Here is a 9,003-nt window from a genome sequence, read left to right as displayed (position 1 = left end):
CATATGTGCTCAATAATTGTATTAAGCTTAGACTTAAGAGATTTTAAATCTTCTAGTTCATCTTTAGGATTTTTTTCCCATCCATCCCACTAGTGCACATGGTGGATTCTTTTTCTCTTAGCAGGCATAATCTTATTTTCTACTAGCCCCAAATTTACAAGAAATTCATTGATGATAAAATCAGTTTCACCATCTTCCACCTCTGCTCTAGCCTCACATCAGCTCTAATACCAATTGTAAATATAATAACAAGAAAAGAAATTAAATCAAAGAAGATGCACACAATAACATAGATTTATCATGGTTCAAAAAAACTTGCCTATGTCCACACTCCAACAGGGAATTACTTGTATTAATTAACCAATATATTACATTGGTTGCACAAAAACATTATATAGAGCTCTAAGAATATGAATAGTTGAGAGAGAGAAAAAATTCATGTGACCATTGGAGTTCATAACCCAACATTTTCTACTCTTACTTTTGCAATCTACAGCCATATCTCCTATGGAATTTTGAGTGAGGGCCAAACCTTTTTCATCACTATCCCAATTGGTAAACCAATTTAATAGATGGCTTTCTTTGATATTGTTAATGTTGACTATCTCCACAATACTCCTTCCTAGCTTATTTATGAAAGCTTGGAAAGATAAGGGATTTTGTCAAAACATGTTATTGTTCTGCTTGCACCAAATACCCCGAATGATGCATGAAGGTATAAAAACCCATATGAGGAGAATAGATAAGCTCTCAATAGTAGTAGCCATGATTCAAATAGTGACCATAAACTATTTGGAAGTGGAAAAAGGGTATGCAATCGATTATGAGCCCATCTCCAACACTCATTTACAAATGAACATTGTAATAATAGGTGGTTAATAATCTCATCATTCATCTTACATAATGGATATTGGAATGGAAGTAAAATGTTGAGCTTGTCTAGCTTATCACTAGTAAGTATCATTTTTTTAAGAGCCTGTTACATGAAACATTTTACCTTGGGAGAAATCAAAGAATTCTAGAAAAATCTAAATGGAACTTTCTTTCTTTTTTGCTTATGGATTTCTTTTAGAATCTCATATCCTCCCTTAACCAAATATTGTGTTGATGGAGAAGGTGCCCATTTGATAATGTCCATTTTATCAAAAAAGACAATAAATTTCTTATTCAATTCTTCCTTAATTAACCTTTGATAAAAAAACTAGAATAGGAAGAGCCAAAAATCATGTCATATTACTATTTATGTTGTTTAGTCCATAATATAAATGTAATTAGTAAATTTTGATCTATAGTCCTTGATGCAATAACACAAATTTCTCTAAAATTCAAAGATGCAATGAGATGAGGAAAAGTGGACTAGGATTCAGCCTAGAAATTGACATCTTGACCATCATTTACTTCCCACGTTACATAGTTGAGCAAAAATTTTAAGGATTGGGAAATAAATTTCTACATTATAGATCTAGAAGGCGAATTAGCAACCATGAATCTAAGAAACATTATTGTTGTCCATGTGTTTTTATTGAATCATCCAGACACAAATGGAGTCTTTGGTAGAGTACAAATATTGTGGATTTTGTCTAATTGATTACTTGTTCTCGAAGCTAATTCAAATGAAGAAGGAATACTTTCAAATTTTTTAATCTATGTGACCTCTCAAATGGAAAATAAAAGAGTGCCATCTACAAATAGTGAATGCCTAAAGAGAATGTAAAATGAGGGATGGTGATATCTTTCCAAGTTCTTGTATCATGGGAAAAATTGATGAACCTACTTAATGCATCAACTATTAGGATGAACAACACTGGAGATAATAGGTCACCTTGATGACCACCGTGTTAGCTTTTATAAGGATCTCTTTACTATTCATTAATCAAAATAGAGAATGAAGGAGCTCCAATGCAAGCCATGACCCATTTGCACCATTTTTTGTAAAAACCAAAGGCAATGAGGATATCAAGGATAAAATCCTTATTTACTCTATTATATGCTTTAAGCATATCCAATTTGATAATGTATGATGGTAGCTTGTGTTGTTTGATAGTGTGAAGGGCCTCATAGGCCACCATTGCTCCATCTTCAATCTCCATGCACTGAACAAATCCTCTTGTTGAGGAGAAATTAGTTTTGGAATAAGTTGTTGATATATTAAATAAATTGTCTTAATGATGATTTAATACACAATATTGCATAGAGAAATGGATCTGAAATCAAGAAAGGTTCAAGGATGTGAAATCTTTATATAAACAAGTTACATTTGTTCTATTAAAATAACTTAGCATAACACCAATTTTTCTAGTTTCCTCCAAAGATAGAAAAAGTCAAACACAACAAAACCCCAAGTTCTCTAAGATAATATTATAGTAAAACTATCATGACCAAGGGCCATATTAGGAGGAAGTTAGAAAATCACATGCTTAACCTCAGCTAATGAAATTTCTCTCATAAGAAGGATATTATCCTCATCAAATATAATCAAAGGGCTTGATCTTAACATGAACTCTACATTTGAATGAGAAGAGTCTTAATAAGGAATATGTGTGGGGGCTAACAACTCCTTAAAGAATGAATGTCCTTTTTTTTCAATGTTAACAGGGTTGGATAAATGAACACCAAAAGTTGTTGAATGAATGTGAAAAATAAATATTAGATGCTTTTTTAACCTTGCTGAAGCATGAAAAAATGAGTTATTTATGTCCCCTTCTTTGAGCCAAGTATCTCAAGACTTATGTTGCCATAAATCTCCTCCTTATGAGAAATTTCAACCCATTCCTCTTAGGGATCCTTTTGTTGTGTGAACAAAGAGGCAGTGAGACCCTACTGAATCATTATATGATTAATATGATTCAATGTGTTTTACACTTTCTTCCTCTCCTTAAAGATATTCTTAAAGACTTCGTTATTCCAAATTTATAATTTTAATTAGATTGTGGTTAGAGTTCAAACTAGGATTCGAAGTTATATTTAATTCATCTTTAAATCTAAAACATAAATATAATTACATTTTTAAAACCATCTAAACATCTAATACATCTTTAAATATAAACATATCAAGTTGGAGAGGAGAGGGATTAAACTATAATTAACTATTTAATTACTGGAACATCTATACATAAATTTAAATGAACAACAATCTTATATGCACTTATTGATCTATATTATTTAAAGAAACATTAATATATATTTTAATTTAAAAGCAAAGGGATTGTAAGATAAATTTATCAAATAATAATGGTTATGAAAAGTGATTTATTCATTCCTATCATGGAATTTTATGAGAAGTTCATTGCTAATAATACACTACTACATTTCGGCTCCAATTGTGATAGTCACCCATTAGATGAGAGACATTATCACAAATTGGCCATTGTTGGATGGGCATCATACTTTTGTTGCATGGGCTCCCATTGCAATTGCTATATAAAAAGCCATCAAAATTTGGTAAAAAATAGGGTGAAGGGTTCCTCTTCATGTCATCGGATGTACAATTGTATACCATTGCAACTATGATGGCTACAATTTTAGACAACTATCACAGGTCCAGCAATATTGTTGTAGGCCAGACAGGCATACAACCAAAGAGGCATTGTGATGGCGATGGGCATGTGACCACAAAATTATTGGAGGATGCCTAGGAATTGGTGATTATTATCACAGTGGCAACAACATGTGACATTAATGTTGTCAAAGCAATGACTACCTACTAGATAGGTCATCACAATTGTGATGGATTGCTGAATTATCAAAAAATATATAATTATTTGCAAAGCTCTACATGGATTATTTAATCATGCTCTACATAGATGGCTTCCATAACAACTTCTATACAAATTTTACAAAGATCTTCTCCATTAAAACCCTAATAAAAGTTAAAATAATCTCAAGTATACAATAATTAATCAAAGAACAATTACCAACTTCATACACTACAACTAAATTTCATAAATCAATAAGTTTGACTATGGCATCCTTTTGCATTGCCTAAAACCAAGAGATTCACATAGTTAGTTGTCATGCAATCATAGGTTAATATTGAGCTTCATTTGGTTTCAACAATAGTTTAATATTGTCTACTAATTAGGGCCAACCATGTGAAGTTGGAAGCTTATTTGCCCCCCACCCCAAAGATTTGAATTCCCCACTAACATCTAAAATCTTTAAGAAATGATCAATCTTTAAAGTACAAAAAAGGCTCCTAACTTGCAAAAGTGACATCATTTTCCCATCTTCTAGTGCATGTCATTTTTTTGTCGCATCCAAAATAAGATTTTTTCACTCTAAATCAAGAATGCACATGTAGCTACATTTTGTATGCATGAACAAAAGAAGGAGCTGAAAAAACCCAACATGTTTACATTTATTTAATAGGTCTATGCAAAAATCAAACAAAAATGCAAATTTGTTGGGTTTTTTTAGCTTCACCTTATGTCATATGCATATGAATTGAGATTTCATATTGAAATATGGCATCCTTTTTCATTACTTGAAACTAATAGATTCACACAATTATTGATTATACAATCATACATTAATGTCAAGCTTCACTTGGTTTTGAGAATAGTTTAATATTCTCTACTACGCAGGGCCAACCACGTGAAGGTGGAAGCTCATTTGGCCCCACTCTCTACTAACATCTAAAATATTTAAGAAATTATCTATCTTTAAAGTATAAAAAAGGTTCTAGACCTACAAAAGTGACATCATTTCCTCATCTTCTACTACATTTCATTTTTCCATTGCATCCAAAATAAGAAACTATCACTGTAAATCAAGAATGCACATGCATTTGCATTCTATATGCATGGACAAAAAACACAACATGATTAAATTTATTTAATAGGTCTATTAATTTTTTAAAATTATAGACCATCATGGGTAGTAGAACTCTAGTTGTTAAGGCCAAGAGAATGTATGTGATGGTCTATAACTTAAAATACCTATGCTACTACATTTGGGCCCAAATTGCAATGGCAGGCCATCGCAATTGTCATGACCACCTATTGCATGAGTGATAGTAAAATAAATAGGCCCCTATTAGACAATAATTGGACCTTTGCTATTACAAATTGTTGCAGCAAGGATGCCCATCGCAATGGTGATAGACAAAGTCATCGCAATTTGGAAATAAAATGGGCAAAGATTTCCTCTTCATGCGATCATATTTTTGGCAATTTATCATTGCAACTATGAAGACATATTTTCGAACAACTATCACAATTTTGACTGCAATTGGGATGGATTGTTGTATTATCAAAAACAAAAACTTAAGATGGTCCTATATGTACTATATAATTTGAGATTTCTGCATTGAATGAGCTATCTAAAACTTGAGATAAATTTCATATGTCTAGGATAGTACTATGCATTACAACGATGAAGTCTTTAGGGAATGAATTTGACAAGAAAAAAGAGAACTTATGGGAGAAAAAGAAAATTACAAATCTAACTCAATAAGGGGGAAAAAATTGTAATGAGATTGAATATGAAATATAGCTAATAACATACTTATGGAATATCATGGCTCTAAAATCAGAATTGAATCAAGATAAATTTTGAGTGGAAACGTTATACAATATATCAGATAAAACCTTAGATTATTGTGCCAAGATTATACATCCATATCTAGCATGACAACTATGATGAAACAAGATGCTAAGTAACATAATTAACAAAACAAGTGAATTGTATAAGGGCATTTGCAAATTTTTATATCTACAATTGACAATTGCACCATTCAAATTACAAAGCACATGATACATGGAAAAATATAAAGAGATCCCAAGGGACACATTACAATCATATAGAAATATGAAGAGACACTCCATTATATTCAATTGATGAAATTCATGCTTTTTTATTTGAATATGAATTATCATTCTTACATAGGTAATGACATCAATATTAGCCATGCAAGCTCCAAATTTGTGATCTAAATGAAGTATCAATTAGCAAGGAGTCTCCTTAATTATAATTTAAAGAAATAAGTCCAAAATATTATAGAACAAGATAGGGGATATTTCAGTCAAGCAATAGGGCTCCTCTTGGAAAAAAAAATCTAAAGACCAATTTTACATTGATCACTCCTTATAAAAAATGCATCCAATTAGAGTTGCTTCCTTATTTGAGGGCACTAAATAGACCTTCATTTAACAATAGGAATTATTGTTAGTGAATTATAGCCCAATAAGGATAGGTACATGGTTGGCTGAAATTATTGCAGGCATTGGTTCAATGCTTTGATAACAATGATTTCAATATGATGGAATGTGGTTCTCTTGATACATTATCAAAGATCAATGAAGATATACAAGAGGGGTTGGTTGTTGGTGTACCAATTTTTCAGGAGTGACCTATTGATATTTGTTTTCCTAGATTATTTTAGTTTTTTAGTCACCATATGTTTCTCTCAAGAAACTAGAACTTATCTCTATGAACTAGTATATTGACCGTATGCCTAAAATACTATTATTATCTATGGATAAATATCTTTAGGGCATGTTTACTCTTTCTCATGATTTGGCTATTGAAGTGAGGAAATTGGTATGTGTTGCATTGGTTTAGCTCATTAAGGCTCAGCCTAATTTCCTACAGCCCCACATGAGAAATGTAATTGTATATACATGTTGCAAGCAAATCAAGATGCTAATGAAGAAGTGGTTCTCAAGTCATGTGAATTTTGCTCTATATTTTGTGAAGCTCATCTTCATCCATAAATATTGAGGGAGCTTCTATTACACTTGATTTTGGTTCTATTGTCAAACATTGTGTATGTAGATAATGATGAGGCACTTGTTCATGCAGAGGCTAGTGAAAATGTTTTTGACAGGGATCAAGATTTAAAACCTAGATTTTTTTATCCAAAAGCACAAGGGACATATGGAATTTGTGATGGAGAAGAGGAAGAAGATATCATCAATTTGTGGAATTTGAGAAAATGTAGTGTTGCAAAACTTGATGGTTTTTCTTGTGTCTATTCTTGATGACAAGTATCCTTTGGAGTGAAGCATCACATGTTGGACTCTTTCTTAGTATAATAAATGGATTTTTCAGGTTGCAGGTCATCTAGAAGGACATGAATAGTTTTTTAAGGTACTTAATAGTCTTCTTAAATGAATTTTAGACAACAATAAGATAGTTTAGGAGGTTTCTTAGCTTTCCTTTTCTACCCTTGAAAGTCTAGTTACAAGGAGTAATTTTAGAAATCTTCATTTACAATGCTGTGGAGATGAGTCTACTGATGTTTGTCAAAGTGTCATTGTACTACCTAATCATTTTGCAAAAGTCTATGCATAGTGCATTCCAAATCTAGTTGATTTCCTAAATGCTACCACAATACTGCAACTAGTAGAAGTGAATAAAATTATTTATGTGCATTTCTCATTAGATTAGGCCCCATGTTTGTTTATTTCTTATATTTCTCTAGGGATCTCTCTTGAATCACATGACAAAACTTTAACGTTTTTTGCTTAAACAATTTTTTGTTTGTTTTGAAATTGTGTAAATAACAATAACACAAGGATTGTTTGACACAAATAATGTGTGATACATTTGCAATAGTAAAAGAACTAAAGAAGTTAAATATTACTTGAACCTTACAATGTAAAAGTGGCATTGGTCACTATTGCAACAAAAGTTCAATAGTTCATTTGAATTTAACCAAATAATTGGCTATGTATCCAATTCCAAAGCTAGGACCTTGCAAATACCAAACAAATCACTAAATGAGTCACAATTTTTTTTTAATTAGTCAAAGGAAAATAATGACTAAATTGGTGTAAATTGTAGGTAAGTTGAAGAGCGAGAGAAATTAGTTCTAGCTACATGTAAATTGCATGGATCTTGAATCAGTTCAATCCACTCTATATATCCTAAACTAGAAGGGCCATATACAATGCAAACAAGCACATTCTATATCACCCAAAAAATAAGACCATCTATATATGTTCATGTTAATTGTTTTGGAAATATTCAAGACTAAGCTAAGTTATTGAGAGTGGAGAGGTGAATTAATAACTTCTAAAACTCCAACAATTTCAACTCTTAATCCAATAATCCAATTAGCATATAATCTATCACATATAATTGGATCTAATTGCATGCATAAGAAACTAAAAATATGAAAGCATTCACAATACTATGACACAAAGATTTGGTGACCTAAAAACCTTCCAAATAGAAAGTAAAACTTGGGTGAGGATGATTCCCACAACTTTAATACTCCAATAAAAAGTTACCCTGTTAAAACTTACATTGATCACTCCTGATGATCTACCCTGTTAGGAACAATAAGGACTACTAGGTCCACCTTATGAAAGGATTTACAAACACACAATTAAGTATGAAATTGGTAAAGAGATTTACAAAAGATTATTAGGTCTACCTTGATGAAAAGATTTGAGTGATGCACCTATTAGGATGAAATAGTAGATGATCTCCGATCTACAACTTGGCTTGTTGAATGATATTCCTTTAATTACTAATCATCTTACTATGATAGATATGACCTTTTTTTCTCCTTATACTATTGTAGCCATTGTAATTTTCTCTTTCTTCTTTTCTCTGATTTCATTCACATTTACATCTTCACCATTACTCAAACTTGGATATGATACAATATATTATATATATACCAATCCAATTATACAAATTATAAAGTTGGCCACAATACAAGTCAACACAAATATTACAAATTTGGCCCACATGAAGACACTCAGGTTCTAAAGACTAACTCAGTGAGGTTTTGATACTTGGTATCCACTATCAATACTCAGCATCATCTTGCACTTGGTAGACATAGAAGCTCGGTCCATACTGATCACTTCCAAGTGGTCTTGAACTTGGTCTGCACTGGTGACTCAGTAGATATTGTGAAACTTGTCATATAAACTGAGTCTTTTAATTTACATGGTATGACTTGGTAAACACTATCACTTCAAGCTTAGTATAAATTGAGTAACTTGGTTAACACTATGTAGCTTGGTCAACACTAGACTTACATCATAT

General features: G+C 31.7%; 1 pseudogene; it reads left to right on the top strand.

The window, feature by feature from the left end:
• The first annotated feature begins 3,509 nt into the window (after nucleotides 1-3,509).
• Nucleotides 3,510-7,293, top strand: LOC149573552 (transportin-1 pseudogene; annotated as a pseudogene).
• The last annotated feature ends 1,710 nt before the right edge of the window (nucleotides 7,294-9,003 follow it).

This window comes from Cupressus sempervirens, chromosome 2 (genome assembly GCF_028749045.1).
Source record: "Cupressus sempervirens isolate cs-2001-9-10 chromosome 2, ASM2874904v1, whole genome shotgun sequence".
Lineage (NCBI taxonomy): Eukaryota > Viridiplantae > Streptophyta > Pinopsida > Cupressales > Cupressaceae > Cupressus > Cupressus sempervirens.
This window is presented reverse-complemented; position numbering and strand designations above follow the sequence as displayed.